Source organism: Chlorocebus sabaeus, chromosome 27, assembly GCF_047675955.1.
Source record: "Chlorocebus sabaeus isolate Y175 chromosome 27, mChlSab1.0.hap1, whole genome shotgun sequence".
Lineage (NCBI taxonomy): Eukaryota > Metazoa > Chordata > Mammalia > Primates > Cercopithecidae > Chlorocebus > Chlorocebus sabaeus.
The window spans coordinates 14,753,490-14,773,815 of NC_132930.1; the positions used below are offsets into that span (position 1 = coordinate 14,753,490).

Here is a 20,326-nt window from a genome sequence, read left to right on the forward strand (position 1 = left end):
CATCTTGAAGTGAATAAAAATTTCTTAAACAAAAATTTTAAAAATTTATTGATGAACAAATTGATAAACTGGATTCCTTACATATGCAATGGAAAACACTGAAAGTATCAAGTGTTGGTAAGGATTTGGAGCAACCAGAAATCTCATAGATTCTGGTGGAGATGTAAATAGGCACATACACTTTGGAAAATTCACTTAATTTTATTCCTAGGTATATATCAAAAAAATACGTTATTGTTAATGTGGAAACATATCCTAGAACCTTCATAGCATCACTTTTCACAATGGCTAAAAACAGAAGATATACAATTAACCATCAATAATAGAATTTATAAATATATTCACAGAATGGTATAACATGCACCAATGAGAAGAAATGGTCCATAGTAACCTAGAATAGATGGATAAGTTCCTGGACACATACACCCTCCCAAGACTGAAGCAGGAAGAAATGGATTTCCTGAACAGATTGATAACAGGCTCTAAAATTGAATCAGTAGTAAATAGCCCAACCCACCAAAAAAGACCAGGACTGATAGATTCACAGATGAAATATACGAGATGTACAAAAGAGAGTGGGTACCATTCCTATGGAAAATGTTGCTGAAAAAATGGGGAGAAACTCCTCCCCAGCTCATTCTATGAGGCCAGAATCATCCTGATACCAAAATCTGGCAGAGACACAACACCACCACAAACCTTCAGGCCAACATCCTTGATGAACTTTGATGCCAAAGTCCTCAACAAAACACTTGCAAACCAAATTCAAAAACACATCAAAATGCTAATTTGCCACAATTGAATAGGCTTTATCATTGGGATGCAAGGTTGGTTCAACATATGCAAATCAATAAATGTGATTCATCACTTAAAAAGAACTAAAGACAAAAACCTCCTAATTATCCTAATAGGTGCAGAAAAGACTTTTGATAACATTCAACATCCTTTCATGTTAAAAATCCTCGGCCTGCACGATGGCTCACACCCGTAATCTCAGCACTTTGGGAGGCCGAGGCTGGTGGATCACAAGGTCAGGACATCGAGACCATCCTGGCTAATATGGTGAAACCCTGTCTCTACTAAAAATACAAAAAATTGGCCTGGCGTGGTGGCGGGTGCCTAGTCCCAGCTACTGGGGAGGCTGAGGCAGGAGAATGGCATGAACCTGGGAGGCGGAGGTTGCAGTGAACTGAGATAGTGCCACTGCACTCCTGCCTAGGCGACCAGAGAGACCCCATCTCCAAAAAAAACACAAAAAACAAAAACAAAATCCTCAAAAGACTAGACACATAACTCAAAATAATAAGAGTCATCTATAGCACACCCATAGCCAACATCATACTGAACAGGCAAAGCTGCAAGTGTTCTCCTTGAGACACAAACACCACTCCTATTCAACATAGTGCTAGATATGCTAGCCAGAGCAATTAGGCAAGAGAAAGAAGTAAAAGACACCCAAATAGGAAGAGAAAAGTCAAAAGATCTTTGCGGGAAATATGATTTTATACATAGACAATCTCATAGTCCTGTCCAAATGATTCTAGATCTGATAAACAACTTCAGTAAAGTTTCAGGATACAAAATCAATATACAAAAATCACTAGCATTCCTATACATCAACAACAGCCAAACTGAAAGCCAAATCAGGAAGGCAATCCCATTCACAATAAGATATAAAATATCTAGGAATACTTGTAACCAGGGAAGTGGGAGATCGCTGCAATGAGAATTCCAAAACACTGCTTAAAGGAATCAGAGAAGACACAAACATATGGAAAATATTTCATGCTCAACTATAGGAAGAATCAGTATCATTTAAATGACCATACTCTCCAAAGAAATTTACAATTCAATGCTATTCCTATTATTACCAATGACATTCTTCATAGAACTAGAAAAGCCTATTTTAAAAACTAGAAAAGCCTATTTAAAAGAACTAGAAAAGCCTATTTGGTATGGAACCAAAAAGAGCCTGAATAGTGAAGGCAATAGTAAGCATACATAACAAATCTGAAGGTATCACCTAACCCGAGTTCAAACTATACTACATAGCTACAGTGACCAAAACAGCATGCTACTAGTACAAAAACAGACACACAGACCAATGGAACAGAATAGAGAACCCAGAAATAGGCTGAACACCTGCAACCATCTGATCTTCAACAAAGCTGAAAAAAATAAGCATTGGGAAAATGATTTATCTCAGTCCCTATTCAATAAATGGTGCTGAGATAAATGCCTAGCCATATGCAGAGGATTGAAACTGGATCCCTTCCTTATACTATATACAGAAATCAACTCAAGATGGATAAAAGGCTTAAATGTAAAACCCCAAACTATAAGAGTCCTTGAACATATCCTAGGTAATACCATTCTAGATGTCGGAATGGGCAAAGATTCATGATAAAGATGTCAAAAGCAATCATAAAAAAAGCAAATCATTAAAAATGGGATGTAATTAAACTTAAGAGCTTCCGCACAGCAAAGGAAACAATCAATATAGTAAGCAGAGAGTCTACGGAATTGGAGAAAGTATTTGCAAGCTGTGCATCTGATATACAGCATCTATAAGGGACTTAAACAAATTTATAAGAAAAAAAAATGACCCCATTAAAAAGTTGGCAAAGGACATGAACAGACACTTCAGTAAAGGAGATATACTTGTCAACAAGTGTATGAAAAAAAGCTCAACATCACGGATCATTACAGAAATGCAAATCAAAACCACATAAGATACCATCTCACACCAGTCAGAAGGGCTATTAGTAATAAAACGTCAAATAATAAGGAATACTTACATACTGTTGGTGGGTGTGTCAAGTAGTTTAACCATTGTTGATAGCTGAGTGACAATTTCTTAAAGACCTAAAAACAGAATTACCATTTGACCCAGCAATCCCATTACCGGGTATATACCCAAAGTAATAAAAATCATTTTACCATTAAGACACATGAGCATGTATGTTTATGGAAGCACTAGTCACAACAGCAAAGATATAGAATCAATTTCAATGTCCATCAATGACAGACTGGATAAAAGAAATGTGGTGCATATACAGTGTGGAATACTATGCAGCCATAAAAAATGAGGTCAGGTCTTTTACAGGAACGGGGATGGAGCTGGACATCAGTATCCTTATCAAACTAACGCAGGAACAGAAAGCCATATATTGCATGTTCTCAAGTATAAGAGGGAGCTAAATGATAAGACCTCATGGACACAAAAAGGGGAACAACAGACACTGGGGCTTACTTGAGTGTGAAGGGTGAGAGGAGTGCAAGGATCAGAAAACATAACTATTGGGTATTAAGTTTGGTACCTGGATGATAAAATAATCTATACAACAAACCGTTATGACTGGAGTTTACCTACATAACAAACCTGAATATATACCCCTAAACCTAAAATAAAAGTTAAAAAATACAATAAAATAAAATGTCATAAGGTGAGAAAATGTCATAATGATGCTAATGTTATAATTTTATAATCTTAAATTAAACACTTAATAATGAATGGTTTATTATACTATTTAATCTCTTCAGAGGAGTAAATTATTTATCTTATTTTAACCCTCTTCTACTATTCTTGCTTGTAATTTATATTCATTAAGATCTCGTTTACCTATAGCGCTTTATTTCTCTACTCAATTTAAGTATGATCATCTATGAATAATTAAAAAGTGAATTTGTTTTAAAGAGTAGAAACTAAGTTTTTGGATGGCTTTGACAAACACTCCCTCATTGACAAAGCATTAGTTAGGCTCCTCTGAGCCCTTTCCTTGACTAGGCCTTGACCTTCACCTGTCTTTAGCAAGACTCTCTTACTCTTAACATCTGATCAATTTCTTTACCTCCTACCTTTGGTGTCTATGTTCTTGACCTGCCTTTACGATGAATGCTGTTAGGCCAATTTAGTAACTATCCCCCTAGCCTTGATGTTTCCTATTAGTAACTTTTCCTCCACTGATTCCTTTATTCTGATAATATAAATCCTCACTTTTTGTTGTATTTGAAGTTAAGTTCAGCCTTTCATCACTATTGTAATAATGCATAAAATCTTTCTTGCTGTTTTAGCACATATCAGAAGGATTTTTCTTTAACAACTTTTAATAAAAAATGCCAATTATCAATACAGAAACTCAGCTGGGCATGGTGGCTCACACCTGTAATCCCAGCACTTTGGGAGGCTGAGGTGGGTGAATCACCTGAAGTCAGGAGTTTGAGACCAGCCTGGCCAAACTGGTGAAACCCTGTCTCTACTAAAAATACAAAAATTAGCTGGGCGTGGTGGTGGGCGCCTGTAATCCCAGCTACTTGGGAGGCTGAGGCAGGAGAATCACTTGAGCCCAGGAGGAGGAGGTTGCAGTGAGTCAGCCAAGATCGCTCCACTGCACTCCAGCCTGAGCGACAGAACGAGACTCCATCTCAAAAAAGAAAAAAAAAAGATTTTGAATATCTATTACAGGGACAGAATAAAGAAACATTTTTCTTTAATATATGTCTGATTCCTTTCTATTTACCACATATGAGATCCAGTTTAGCTTTCTGGTTAAGAGACATGGCACAGTATTTGTTACGTTAACTAACTTCATAATTTTGGGAAAACTTTGAAATATAAATAATTATTTCCTTCAAAAGAAAAACAAAACACAGCAAAAGAAATATCCTGTTTTCCCAGTTCAGTAAAAGAGGAGCAAGTGAAAGGTTTGGATCAGTGACTAAGCTTCTTAGTATAAGAAGGGATCCGATTGGTATAATGGAATACAGTTTTATTCATCTATGGTAATTTATTTAATGGGGAATGGTTGTATACAAGGAAAATAGGACACTATCAAATTAACAGAAAATGATGGACTACATCCATAGAAGGGAAATAATAGAAATAATTTATGAAACGAGAATACATTATTTCAGGTGAAATTTTTTCTTCAGCATCAATCATCATGCAGATGAAAATACCATGAATCAGAAATTGATTTTTTTTTTTTTTTTTTTTTTAATTTCAGATGGAGTCTTTCTCTGTTGCCAGGCTGGAGTGCAACGGAGCGATCTCGGCTCATTGCAACCTCCACCTTCCACGTTCAAGTGACTCTCCTGCCTCAGTCTCTCGAGTAGCTGGGACTACAGGCAAGCGCCAACATGCCCAGCTAATTTTTGTATTTTTAGTAGACACAGGGTTTCACCATATTGGCCAGGATGGTCTCGATCTCTTGACCTTGTGATCCACCCACCTCGGCCTCCCAAAGTACTGAGATTACAGGCATGAGCCACTGTGCCCGGCCAGAAATTGAAGTATTTATAATGGAAACAGTACAGAAAAAAAAACAAAACAAACAAACAAACAGAACTCTGTACAATGTCAAACGAGAGTTGACTGACTTGACCATCAGAAAGAATTGAAGGTAAAGACAAAATAATCATAGTAATTAACACTAAATTAGAAGCTGATAAGCTGATAAAAGTAGAAAAGATTCAATTAAAACTATAATGAAAAGATATGAGGCAATGTGTAAATGTGCTTATGAGAATAAAAGAAAACAAAACCAAACCTTAAAAGTAGCTCAAAAGGGTCAGAGAAAATGATGATTTTTAATGCAGGTAGGAAAACAGATCTACGTTTCAAGGTGAATTACATGAAGAAGAAACACAAAACAATTCAACAGAATTCATAGTTAAAAATATTCTCCAGGAAAACTATAGGGAAATAAAAGAAGATCTATAATTATACATAAAAAGAATACATGGTACACATGGAAAAATTAACTCAGAATTACTGTCTTGAAGACATTAAAATATTTAACTTTGAAGATAACAAATTCCCCCTAGGACACCAATAAAATACAAACAAAAAATAAGTCACTTACAAAAAAAATAACTTTGAACTCAGACTTTTTATAGTAACATAGAAATAAAGATAACATTAAACAGCAGCTTCAAAAAAAACTTGAGGAAAGTGTGAGCCAGGAATTTTATTTCCAGCCAAGCTGTCTATCAAGCATAATGGTTATAGAGACACAAATTTAAACATATAAGAACTCGAGAATACGGTATCCAAAAGCCCTTCTGGGTAATTTACAAAAAGTTGAGTGTCATACAACTAAGAGTTGACTAATAAAATTTTGGCAAAAAAAATTAAGATTACCATTGAATATATTTAATCATATGTATAATGGAGACAGGGGTGGAATAATAGAACAAAATTATTATCTGTTCTGACATTAAAAAGTAATAATGCTACAAAAAAGATAACAGTAAGATAATGAAGAAATGAGAATACACTCAGCAATGGTGAACTAAAAATGATAGGTGGAGTCAATGAGTAGATTGTAAACTGCTACGTAAAAGAGAGGAGACCTAATTAAGGGAAAAGTGGACCAAAGACATTATTAAAGGTATTGTCCAAAAGGTGCCCTCTAGAAGAAAAACTGAAATCTTTACAAATAACAACAACAACAACAGCAACAACAACAAAAAAAAAAAAAATAGAAAAGAAGAAAACAAAACAGAACACATGCAAAGAGAGAAAAGAATATATAAACTATTATACCCAGTTAAGAACAAACATATTAACCATATTCATAAGTATAAGTCAACTTAACTTGTGTATTAAAAGAAGCAACATTTTACATTACCTTACCAACCAAAATACAATTCTATGTTTTAGGTAAAGATACACTAAAAATAAAGATACTCAATAAGACTAAAACCACAGGGGTGGACAAATGAATATGAGACAAATGTATATAACAAAATGAAATCAACTGGAAACGGGTGTTTTAATCTTAATGCAAGCTGAGGTGGAATCCAGTTAAAAAGTATTAAAATTTACAGTGATGATCACTTTAAAATATTATAGGCCAAAATGTACAATGATGATATAGTTATGAGTATTAGTACAGCAAATACATAGCAAAAGACATTTAAGCTATAAGGAGAAATAAGTAGAAACACATAATCAAATATTTTGACCTTCAACACACTATGCTTAGTCCAAGATAGGCTAACAAAAAATAAATAAGTATATAGAGGGTATAAGTAACATACTCAATAAGATAGATTTTATTGTTATGTGTTGGTGTGTGTTTACATACAAATTTTACATGCGTATAATACAGAACGTAGCTTCCTCTCAAGCACTAGTTTCTCTTCACAAAAATTGATTGTATATTCAGTGTGAAATAATACCTCATGAAGTTCCTTAAAGTAGAAATAATGGTAACGACATTCTTCAATCACAGTATAACAAAACTGGAATTAACCATTAGAACAATTGACCCTTTCATCTGTGAGGAAAAATCTCTGTTATACAAATTTAGGGGAAAGGATAAAATAGAAATAACATTTGTAAATAAAAATAGTAAAATTTCCAAAACATAAAAATAACCAAGGAGATAATATAAAACACAAAACAAGTCCAAACTTAAAAATCATTAGTAAGAGAAAAATAAGGCAAGTAAATACAAAGACTTAAGAAAAAAGTGTAAGTACAGGATTAGCGAAAGGGAAAACAGGAAAAAATATAATTAATAAATCAATCGACTGATTCTTTTCAGGAAAAAAAAAACAGAAGACAAACATTAGATAATTTAATAAAGAAATAAAATGAAAAAGTTCAAATTTACAAATTGAATAGGAAAATAACCACTGAAACAAAAAAAAAAATAGAAAAATCAAGAACGGTTACTTTGTATAAGTCCATACAAATATATGTGAAAGCCTAGATGAAGGAAAAATAACCAATAAAAATTAAAATAATCAAATTTTACTAGAAGAGAGATAGAATTTTTAAACCAAGCTATTTCCATAAAGAAATTAAGAGGATTTTTAAAAGGAACTCTACTTGAAGTAGCACCATATTTAGTTGCTTTTATAGAGGAGTTCTTACCACATTATAGAGACTAGATAATTATAATTACAATGCTACATACATTTTTCCATACCAAAAAAGAAATGTTCTTTCTAATTTTTTAATGGATCAGACATAATTATAATATATACATTGAAAATAATAGCACTAAGAACATAGATGTAAAATTATAAATAAAACATTAGCAAGTAAAATTCTATACCACATTCAAAATATAGTAAATATACTATAAACCAGTAACATTTATTCTGAGAATGCAAGAATAGTTCGATATTAGGATGCCCATTTATATACCCCAATCCTCAAACTGAGAACATGTTTAATGGGTAAATATTTCGTGGGATTCCCATTGGTCCCATTGGTTCCCGAAGAGGTCTGGCTACGTAGGTATGCATCCAGTGCTGTCACACAGCTATTCATGCTTAAAAGGCAGTCTCACTTGAAATTCTTAATCATTTTCCAACAAGGAATTACTGTTAAATATTTTATTGCACATTAGGCATAAGCAGATCTTGGCTCTGTCACTAATTATCCATTTACTCTTGGGTAAGTCACTTAACCTCTCTGTGTCATGATGTGCCACACTATGGTGGAGGTGAAGATGGTACGTCACAATACCAGGCAAATAGTGCCATAGTAAGTAATAGATATGTGATAATAATTATCATGCTGTTAAGATTGTAGTGGCAATGGTAGTTATTGTTGTGGTGGTTTTTCCCTAGGTGTAGTAGTATTGGCCAAAAAGAGGGAGTAGGCAACTCCGATTTGAATGTCAGAGATTGCCTCGTAAAGAAATAAATCCTTTAGCTGAGTCTTGACAGCTGAATCCAATCAGCCATGAAGAAGAAAGGCATTCAAGATAAAGAAAACAGCAAATACAAAGGCACGGAGGGAAACTTGCAATCAGAGGGGAATCTATGGGAGGAAGCCTGGTAGCCAGGAGCACGGGCTTAGATGGATTTGGGTTAGAATCTCACCTCCACCAGCTGTGTGACCTTGAAATTACCTTTGCTCTCTGTATTTTAGTTTTTACTCATCTTTAAATAGAGGTGATAATATGTGGTACCTACCTCATAGAGTTATTTTGAGAATGAAATGAGTTTACATACGTCAAGTACAGAGAAAAGCACCTAGTAAATTAGAAATGCCAAATATGACATATTATTATCCATAAAAATCTGAGTCTTGCAAAAGATTTAAAAGAACTAGGCAAGGACCAGTTCACACGCGGATTATTCCGCCACGCTGAAGTCCTTGAATGTGATCATATAGGCAATGCAATACAACTAAAGTGTTTATGCACAATTATGACATGATCTGACCTGCCTTGTAGAAAGCTGCTATGGTACCATTATAGAGATCTGAAGAATGGCAGAAGAAAAGTTGACTTCTAGTTGCTGTTGCTTGCCCTGCTGGCGCACATGACAAAAACAATTTTAGTGTAAGCAGTAGTCAACATTGAGCAGAAAATTCTCAGCTCAAGAAAGTGCCTTCTGGCCACAGCATCTGTCCCAAGAGGCACCCTTATGGAGGTTCAGCCATAATTCACATCAAAAACACTGCTTACACCGTGCACCCAAGAGTCAAACATGTTCTTGATTGCCACCCCTTGTACTATCTTTTCCAAACCAACTCCAGGTTCCTGGAGGCAGAGTTAATCTCCTGCTGAGAGCTTTAACACTTCCAGTCCCATGATATCCAGCGTGGTGTCCTCACTATTTGCTAGAGCTGCCAGAGGATCCTTGGATTCAGGCCTGTCAGACTCATTGTCACTCACAGCAGATGTAATGACATCCAATCAACAATGTTTATTGAGCACCCACTGTGCTTACAGCACAGACATGAGGCAAAAAAAAAAAAAAAAAAAAAAAGTAAAAAGAAAAAAAACAAAACAAAACAAAACAAACAAACAAACAAAAAAACACCACCACAGGAAAGAAAGTAATGGGAGAAGTTAGTGCTCCTTGTGTCTTGTCTGACATCCCTGCCAAGAGCGTGAGTTCTTCCAGGTCATTAAGGATTATTCGATACAACTAAATATGTGACTCACAGACTACATCTCTGCCAATTTCTAAGGTGTCTGACGGTTAGGAACTCGCCAGGCATTGGACAGTTCTAAGAGAGAATTCTGAATTCTCTTTATGAGTCAAAGTGTCTGAGAATTTGTTATCCATGATCAATTATCTCTGGGTTTCCATTTGATCTGTGTATTTATTGGAGCCTGTTTTCATTAGCAACAACTATTTAAAATAGTGAGAAATAAATCTTTGAGTATTATGTTACGTTTAAAGACTTTCCATAGCATCAGTGCTAAACTGTTGTTTTCCTCCAGCAGCTTGAGAGGTTTTGTTTTCTGATGGTAAACCATTTCTAACTCTTACAGAGAGGGGGAAAAAACCCATGGTGCATACAGTAAGCCTCTATTTTACAAGTTTATTTCTCTATAATTTATCCTGGCACCTTCATTCCATTTTTTTAAGATACTCTTGGGGGAAAAAAATCATGAACATTTAAGACCAAACTTCTTCATCATGAATAGAAATGTAATTATCATTTTGTGATTTTTTTTTTCCTGAGTATACAAAAACCATGTTACATGATACCATTATCTCACTGTCAGTCACTAACTAACGTGGGTGGTTACCTTCTGCATTTCAAGGTTTTTTTTTTTTTCTGCAAAATGTAATTCTCCACAACCATTCCATAATTATATTTACAAAGATAGACGAAGGACCTTGCTACAAATCTCAAATGCGTCCAAAAATTGAGATTGAACGGGATGTCAGATTGATCAACTCTTGTGAAAGGAAAACATTCTGGAGATCCAGTTTGTGTGACAACAACATGCATTTAACAAAACAAAAAATAATCAATTCCACACCAGTGACAGGAGGTGATTCAGCTAGCTGGCTGGCAGTAAAGGTTGTTTAGCAGGTTTCACATTCCTAATTGGGTGTCTAGCTTGCTAAGTAGCAGCTGGTCTTTAATTAGTTGAAAAATTATTATCACTAAGAGTTGCTTTAAAAAGAAAAAGAACAAAATAATTAAAATGTTAGAATCCATATGGTGGGTGCTCATCCTCACTTGTCAATAGCTGTTTTCTTTCTTTATCACTAATAAGTTTAAAAATATTCCTAAGCCACTTACTTCTTAAAGTGTAACTCATGTAAATGTAAAATCACCGAAGACTCCCAGAATGGCAATGCAAAATAATAGCTGCTTGTCATTTAATAATTCTTTTTGACTATGAAATTATCTCCAATACCCCCACTCCCCAAATTTGAATATGTGATTAGTAAGGGAATCTTGGAACAATTCTCATTATTAAAGGGACTAGTACATTTTCTGACCTGATTCGTTATAAACTGTAATGACTGGAGAATATATCAGTACCTTACAGTTGACAGGAAGATGGCCTTTGCACACAGATTGCTTTCAAGGACTAGCAGGAAGTTAATTTTGCCTGTAATTACAGAAAACCTGCATTTGCTATAATACTGTAATTATAATTCTATCCTATTTAGATAAAATGTTTTATAAAAATATATAGTATTTAGAGATAAACTAGCCTACATATTTAATAGGTTGTGAAATTCTGCATTTATTATACACATATTACAATGTTCCTACCTCCTGTATTGACAAATTGGTTTTCTTAGACCACCTGTTCTTAAAAAACATTTTACTTTTAAATATTTGTTTATTTTTTAGTTGAGTGGTAGCACAGTAGAAAGTGTATGAATTTGGTGCTAGTAAAACTGGATTCAAGTTTCAGCTCATTCTTTTAGGAACCTAATGTACTGTATCTCATCTTTGGTTTTATTGTTCCTTCTACAATATAAGAATAATGAAATCTAACTTACAAGATTGTTATCAGTTGAACAAAGCACCTAGCACTGTTTGTGGAATGTGTCAATGACTCATGCATTCCAATATTTTCTTTTCTTACACTTATTTCAGTAGACATTTCAGTTTTCTAGAAAAATAAATATTGGGTATACCATATGCTCTTATGATATAGTATCAGTGACATATGCTTTATATAGGTATGCAATGTCATTTTGAGTCAACATATCATTTACTCATAAATCTTTGTGACTTAGTCGACTTTTGGAAGGTGAAGTTCATCTGATTTCCATGGTATTCATCTACAGTTGCTAGAGGTAATGAGACTGATTTGGATGGAAACTCCAATATGAAGTTTACCTTTCATCTTTCTGAAATTTCTAACTTACATGAAGAAAAGGGTTACTATGCAGGTATCCAAGTACAAATAGTAAGGTTCACCCAACCCTATGATCCCATGTGTTTGCTTCTGGGAAAATATGCCTGTCTCTCTTAACAGAATCACAAATAGTATTTTTTTTAATCTTTAAATTCTTCAAACCACTTCTGTTCTTTATTTTAATGTGCACTCTTCAAGTTTATTACAGGACAATAAAATGAATAATTTCCAATTAAGTTTTGCATCAACATTCATGCCCACTTTCCAGCTTGCTTTTCAGCACTGTTTAAGGTCTCTGCCCATGAAATCTCTCCATTATTATGTCCTGCATGTTATCGAGTTCACTGCTGAAATTCAAAAGATACCAAATTATTATGATCATTCAATGGCAATTTGGAAAAACACTAACATGTGGTACAGTAAGATGCAAATCAGGCAATATAGATTAATAGCAAACATTTGGTTGACATCTCTAATCTCACATGGATTGAAACTAAAACTTTATTGCACTTCTCTGTGGTCTGCCATACTGCCAGCTGCCTTTCCTACAGATGTTGCCAACATATGAAAGGGAGTCTGAGCATTAACCCCCCGTTGCATACCAACAAGATGCAGATGATCACGCAATAATTTGCTCCCTTTTCAACTGAGGACCTAACTGTTGATATGACATGATGGAAAACCTCATTGTTACACATTGTTACAAATATCTGTAATTACTTCTGCTACACAAGCAAATGATTCATTTCATCCATTGCATCACACTCAAAGGGGACCCAAGTGACATTTTATTTTCCTCCGTCCTTGATTTTTTCCAACTCATAGCAGGTGCCAAACTCTTTGGCCAAATCACAGGGAGCCTAGTTAGGACATTTAAAGTTTTATCATGTCTAGTCTGTAGGGTGACAGTGACTACTTTTGAGCAAGTTAAGGACAAGATATAAACAATAATGGAGAACGCCTTGGTAGCTATGTCCTGAATTGACTGATGACAAGGAGAGACTGGCAACACTGCATGAGACTTTATGATAAACACAAATCCAAAAAATTCAGAGAAAGGATGCTTATCTCAGAGATTTTCATATCGTTTCTTGGATTTTATTCTCCATGTATTATTCTCTGATGTTACCGAAATAGTACAGGGAACTCTCAGGTTCTAAGTTTTCTCTTCTTGCAGCCTTGAAATGTAATACGATATGCCAAATCTCTGTTATCCTTGTTCACTGATCAAAATGAAATGTTGGAGGGGATGTTTGTTTCTCCTTCTGAGCCCTTTAGTCTGAAAATAATATTTTTTTCTTAAACTTAAACTCTCACTTTTCCTATCACCACTTCTCTATCATGCACTCTGGAACTTGACTCTTCTCTGAGGATAATGCTTTCTGTGACTTTCTTGAGAAAAGACTCTTGTAGAAGCTGCTTTGTGATGTGTAGTTGGTGGCCTTGTAACCCCTATGTTTAATCTAAATTATTACTTCTTCACCTTCATGTAAATGTAATTGCTTTTTTGCATCAGTCTTAATGCCTCTCCAGGCTGCCATCCTGTGATTGCCTGCTCACTCCCCGCTCACTGGAAGCATTAAGTATCTGGCTTCCAATCTTTCTTTTCCTGCCAAGTCCTGCCGCTATCTTGGGTAAGATTTACCCAACATCCTCATCTCTTAGTTTTTAATCTCTTTATGTCAAATTATCTTATCTTCCACTTTATAACAGCCACCTACAGGTATGGCTGTGATCCTTAAACATAAGTGTAGCTGGAATTTCCCCACCTCTGAAATTAACAAAATAATTCTAAGCCTAGTTGCAGACAGCAGTTTAGTCTCTTTCCTAATCTACCTCTCCACTGTAGTCATGCATCACATAATGATGTTTCAGTAAATGATGGACTACATATACTACGATAGTCCCATAAGACCATATTACATATTTTTGCTGGACCAAATCTATGTTTACATAGGTTTAGATACACAAATACTTACCACTGTGCTACTATTGCCTACGCTATACAGTGCAGTGCCATGCTGTGAAGGTGTGTGGCCTAGGAGCGATAGACTATACTATATAGTCTAAGTGTAGTGATCTACAACATCTAGGTTTGTGTAAATGTACTCTGAGGTTCACACAACAAAACCGTATAATGACTCATTTCTCAAAATGTATCTCCATCATTAGATGATGTGTCATTAGATGATATTTATGACATCAACTCATAAACTCATTGACATGCTCACCAACAGTTCTCCTGTTTTTCTCTATCTACTTGAAATCACCAATTCAATTTCTTGTTCAATATGTCACATATCCTGCATTAAGCTGTTCCTGCATTGCTATTAAAAATACCTCAGACTCGGTAATTTTTAAGATAATAGACTGAATTGGCTTATTCTAAATTCTGCAGCCTGTACAGGAAGCCTAGTGGCATCTGCTTCTTAGGAGACTGCTACAAGCTTACAATCATGGCAGGAGGTGAATCGGACCTTTCATGTCATATGGTAAAATCAGGAGCAAAGCAGGCAGAGGTGCCACACAATTTTCAATGATCAGATCTCATAATAACTCATTTACTGTTGTGAGAACAGTACCAAGATGATGGTTCCAAGCCATTAATGAGAAATCTGCTCCCATGATTCAATCACCTCCCACCAGGCCCCACCTCCATCACGAGGGTTTACAATTGAACATGAGATTTAAATGGTGTACAAAGATCCAAATCATATTATATCTTATGATTTTTTAAAAAAATCACCCTTTATTTTTAGTATACTTAACACTCTTGCCCATGAACCTTCTGTTTCACTTGATTGAAAAACAAGAAACACTGTTGACTTTATTTGACTGCTTGCAACTCATAGGCACCTGGATGCTGATGCACCTGGATGGTGAAATCAGTAGTAGAAACTTGGTACCAGTATAACTTTATGTACATTTATCTCTTTTCTGAATAGCTGCATAAGCACAATTCACAGGCACTTCTAATCTATCATTTCCAAGGGAACATATCATCTTTCCTTCTTAACTGTTTCTTCTCATTTTTCTGATCTAATTGAATCACATGTACATTCACCCAGTTTATTAAACATTGGAAACTCTCTCTTTCCTTCTTGCAATCCACCTAATTTGTAATTAAGTTTTGTATATTCTTTCTTGTGAATTGTTCTTGAATCATTCACTATTCCAAACTTTGCTAGCACTACCAAGGTCTAGGTCACCATTATATCTAACTTGAATGTCACAGCCACTTATTGATCTTCATGACTTAGATATCATCTCTATCCAGGCATGCAACCAAAGGTGAACTTTCAAAAATCCAATTTCCATCATCCACTCTGCAGTCTAGCCAGCAGTCTCCACTTATCCACTGTTTCACTTTCTGTGATTTCAGTTTTTCTGCAGTCAACCATGGCCAGAAAATATTTCATGGACTGATACAGAAATAAACAAATCATAACTCTTAAATTGTGCATCATTCTGAGTAGGGTGATGAAATCTCATACCATCCACTCCATCCCTCCCATCCCAGCATCCATCCTGCTTTTTAACGTGAATTATTCCTTTAACCAGTGTTTCTATGCTACATGTGCTAACCTTACCATTAGTCACTTAGTAGCCGTCTCAGTTATCAGCTTGATTGTTGTGTTTTGTTTTTCTTTATTTTGGATCGGGAGAAGAGTTTTACTTTTTTCATCCAGGCTGGAGTAAAATGGCATGATCTCAGCTCACTGCAACCTCTGCCTCCTGAGTTCAAGCAACTCTCCTGCCTCAGTCTCCTGAGTAGCTGGGATTACAGGCATCCACCACCACACCGGCTAATTTTTGTATTTTTAGTAGAGGCGGGGTTTCACCATGTTGGCCAGGCTGGTCTCGAACTCCTGACCTCAGCTAATCTGCCTGCTTTGGCCTCCCAAATTGCTGGGATTGCAGGTGTGAGCCACTGCACCATGTCTGATTGTGGTGGTATTATAATAACAGTGCTTGTGTTTAAGCCACCCTTATTTTACTTAACAATGGCCTTCAAGTACAAGAATAGTGATGCTGGCACATAGATATTGTTATTCATCTGTTACTATGCCTAAATTATAAATTCAACTCTGTAATAGGCATGTATGTATAGGAAAAAAAACATAGTATATATAGTGTTCAGTACTATCTGAGGTTTCAGACATCCACGGAGGGTCTTGGAACATAGCTCTGTTGCATAAGGAGAGACTACTCTTTCCTACTAGGTTTGTCGTGGGACTTAAGGAGAAATTATAACCCATTCCTATATCTTATAATACTTAATGAGAACTTTTCCCTCCTCTCCCTCTTTCTAACTTATTTCTCACCACTCCCACCTTCACACTCTATACTTCAGTTCTTCATATATTTTCTCATCTCATACTTGTTGTATTGGTCCTTTGATCTTCCTTTGACTGCCTTCTTTCATCTTTTCACCTAATATCTACACATCATTCTTGTTTTGGTTTACAAGAAGCCTTTCCCTGGGTCCACCCTTATGATGTATACATGTATACATACACACAAAGACACATCTACAGTATAAGATGAGGAAGATTGTTATCTGATATTCTTCCAGGTCAATCTTCCATCATAGCATGTATCACAATTCCTACAATTATTTTTAAGTTTTCTTTTGTCCTTGTTAAACCAAAAGCTCTGTGAGATTTGAACTATACTTGCTTTGTTTGCCATGTAATTTTGAGCTCCTAGTACATTGACAAAACTGAGCATTAATACATTAAAAGGGTTTATTTCAACGGAATAATAACGTGTGATATCCAGCCATTAACAATATATGATACATCAGCAAATGCCACTCTGCAAGAACAGCATCACTTGAGTGATTGTGGTCTTCATTGTAACTTCACTACTTATTCTACTACTGAACAAAGCATAACTGAAGATGAAAACAAGCGAAGAGTATTATGATAAAAGTAGCTTTCTTTTGTGACAATTTTTTAAAAGATGCATTTTAAATATATATGCAAAGTATATTAAATCTTTGTATATGAGTTAAGACATAAATTCAACAGCTGTTATCAGAAATCACCAAATTGTTTCCTAAAAGACAGAATTTATTTCTCTTACGCCAAATTCCGAGCTGCTGTCCTCTGTCTATATGCCATTTCTCTTTAGCTTGGCCCTCCCTAGGATGTTGACCTCAACCACATTGTTCAAAAAGATTCAACCCTATCTACCTCAAGATAACAGGAAGGTGGAAACAGAAAAACAGAAATCCTACCAATAATTTTCCAGAGTCCATGCTAAAAGTTGCTCATGTCACTTCTGTTTATATGTGAATGACCAGGACTTAGTCACCTAGCCACATTTAGCTGCACAGGAGGTTGACAAGTCTGGCCTTTATTTTAGGAAGCATATGCTCAGCTAATGTTCTATTTAGATGGAAGGTGGAAAAAGTCGATGATAGGAGAAAATAATCAATCTTACTCATATTTGCATGAATGTAAGTGTTCACACAATTTATTTGCTGAATACCTCAAATCAGATCAATTGTGTGGTGCTGCCCTCATTTAGTATGTAGGTCTGGAGGTATGTATTAACTTCATGATTTTTAGGCAATTCTAATAAACTTACATTTTACTTTTCAGCTGAGTTTTTTTTTTTTTTTTTTGAGATATTGAGTGAGTTGTATCTCATATTCTGTGAAGTATGGTGGTTGCAACAGTTCTATGTTGCTGTTGGTTAAGTGCAGAGTCAGGTGCTTTATAACAAATACTGAATATCAGAGCGAGTGGGTTGGGTTGACAATTTCTGATAGAATATTGAGAACCCTAACAAACACCCAAGACAGTGTAGACCGTTCTAACTCTTGAAACTCATGACCTCAGTCATGGTGCTCCCCAATAACTTTTGGGTCTTCTCTAACATAGGGACAAATAAGTGGTGAAGGCCCTGACCTGATACACTTCATGGCCACAATAATTTAGACTCAAAACCTTTTAAACTTTGTATACTTTAGGTCACACACTGAAAAACTAAATAATTTTATTATAAACTTGAAATTATATGCATTTCATATGTCATAAAAATACAGTAAATACATTCAACACAATTTATGTACAATCAAAATGGACTTTATCATAGATACTATAATAGAAGAATTCAAATAGTCATACATGATTTTTGTTAAGTCACTGTCATCTCTTGCCTCCTCACCAGTCCTCGTGCTTCCACCCTTTCTTCTTTTTGCTCTATTTCACTGCTCAGAAATCCCCTCAGCATAATAGCCAAAATTTACAAAAAGGCCTCTACCAAGTGTCTCGCAAGGTTTTGGTATGAACCCTTACATCTGACATCTTGCTACATTCTTCCTTCACTCACTACATTGCAGTCATCAGATTTACTGTTCCAGCGGTACAGGAAACACATTTCTCCCCAAGACCATTGCCCATTCTGTTTCTTCTGCCTGGAAAATTCCACAGAAGCTTTTTACCGCTTTCTTAGGTCTTTGCTTAAATGTCGGTGCATAAAGTACACATTCTCTGATCACCATTCTCTGTAAAAGAGTAACTCCTCCCATCTCCCTTTCTCTCTTAGTCTCCTTATCCTGGTGTGTTTTTCTCTGTTTCTCATCATGACCTGACATACGGAATGGTTTAATTGTTTTCTGTCTCTCCCCCACAGTATGTAAGATGCATGAAGGAAAGAACTTAGGTTTTTGTTCAGTGCTGTCTCCTTAATGCCAAGAACAGTGATTGGCATACAGGAGGCTCTCCACATTTATTAAATACGTAAGTGAATGAGTCTATCTCATTTAAAATGTGTCAACATTAATGATTTAATAAGAAATAGATATCAGTTTTTCATTTTTATCTTGACATCAAATTGAATTATATATTTGAATATGAGTTTCATGGAAATTGTGTGTGTGTGTGTGTGTGTATATATATATATATATATGTATGTATTTAAGCTTTCAACTGTCTCTTTATGGCCTGGGCTTCAGAATTTTCAGGCTTGTGCAATTCAAGTAGCATATGGTAAAACAAATGAGCATGGGTTTGACACAGTCTGACCTTTAAATGACAATGAGAGTGGAAGGGCAGAATGAATGTGGCCTTGTCAGACTTATGAGAATAAAAAATTTCTAGCAGCCCCAGGAAGGTCAAAAAAAGTGTACCATAAATGGAATGAGGCTCCACCTGAAAGTTTTTCATTGAATGAGGGTGACAGACAGAAGTCTCTCAAAGAATACATAATGAGGATCATCCAAGTCATTCAAATCGAAGAACGGCCAAGAGGTTGCAAGATTTATCTCACATTTTCAAGTGAGGCATGTTCATTATGGAGAAATAATATATTTTTAACATAACACATGATCATGGTATAAAAAGTCAAAGAGTATCAAAAAGTATAAAGTGCAAAGTCTTTTTTACCCGATGTACCCTTTAACTTTCTGATTCCCTTCCTCAAAGATACCCACCGGTACTAATTAGTATTATAAATTTCTAAAGATATTCTATGAAAACACAATTTGGATTATATTTAACTTAAAATTCTCTTAACTCTGAAAGATTTCAAGCAGGCAAGAGCTATAAAGGATAATAGAACAGACATCAATGTACATATCAAATAGATTTTATGAATAATAACATTTGTGCAAAATGTTTTAGATCTATATTAAGAATCAAAATGTTGTAGACACAGTGGAAATCTCTACTGCTTTCATACTCTTCTATTCACAGAGGTAAACATTATCCTGAAGCTTATGTGCATTTTTCCCAGTATATTCTTTCATATTCAAACTTACATATACACCCATAATAATATATAGCATTATATGGCTTTTTAAGTTTAAATAAGTCCTATCATACTATACATATTCTTCTGTAACTTGCTTATTCATTAGAGATTTTAATTTCCAAAATTAATACTTACTGACATATGCCAGTAGTTCATTCATTTCAACTAACTACTATGTAGTTTTTGGCTTATGCATGTACTCTAATTTGTGTATCTACTTGGCAGACATTAAATTGATTTCTTGTTTTTCCATTTGCAGACAATGCTGTGATTTGCTCCTTATACTTGCTTTCCTTTACACATATGCAATGTTTTTTTAGAGTATTTCCATGGACGCAGAATTGCTGGTTTGGAGGCTATGTGCATATTTATTCCTGATGTATATTGCCAAATGCTCCTTGGGATTTATCAAACACATTACAACACTATCAATAATCTGTAAATATGTTTCCATATTCTTGCCATTACTT

At 35.2% G+C, this 20,326-nt stretch overlaps 1 protein-coding gene across 1 annotated transcript in view; it reads left to right on the plus strand.

Annotated features, from left to right (window-relative positions):
• ARAP2 (ArfGAP with RhoGAP domain, ankyrin repeat and PH domain 2) overlaps positions 1-20,326 on the plus strand; it is a 239,471-nt gene that overhangs the window by 211,406 nt on the left and 7,739 nt on the right. The gene's annotated exons all lie outside the window — the stretch shown is intronic.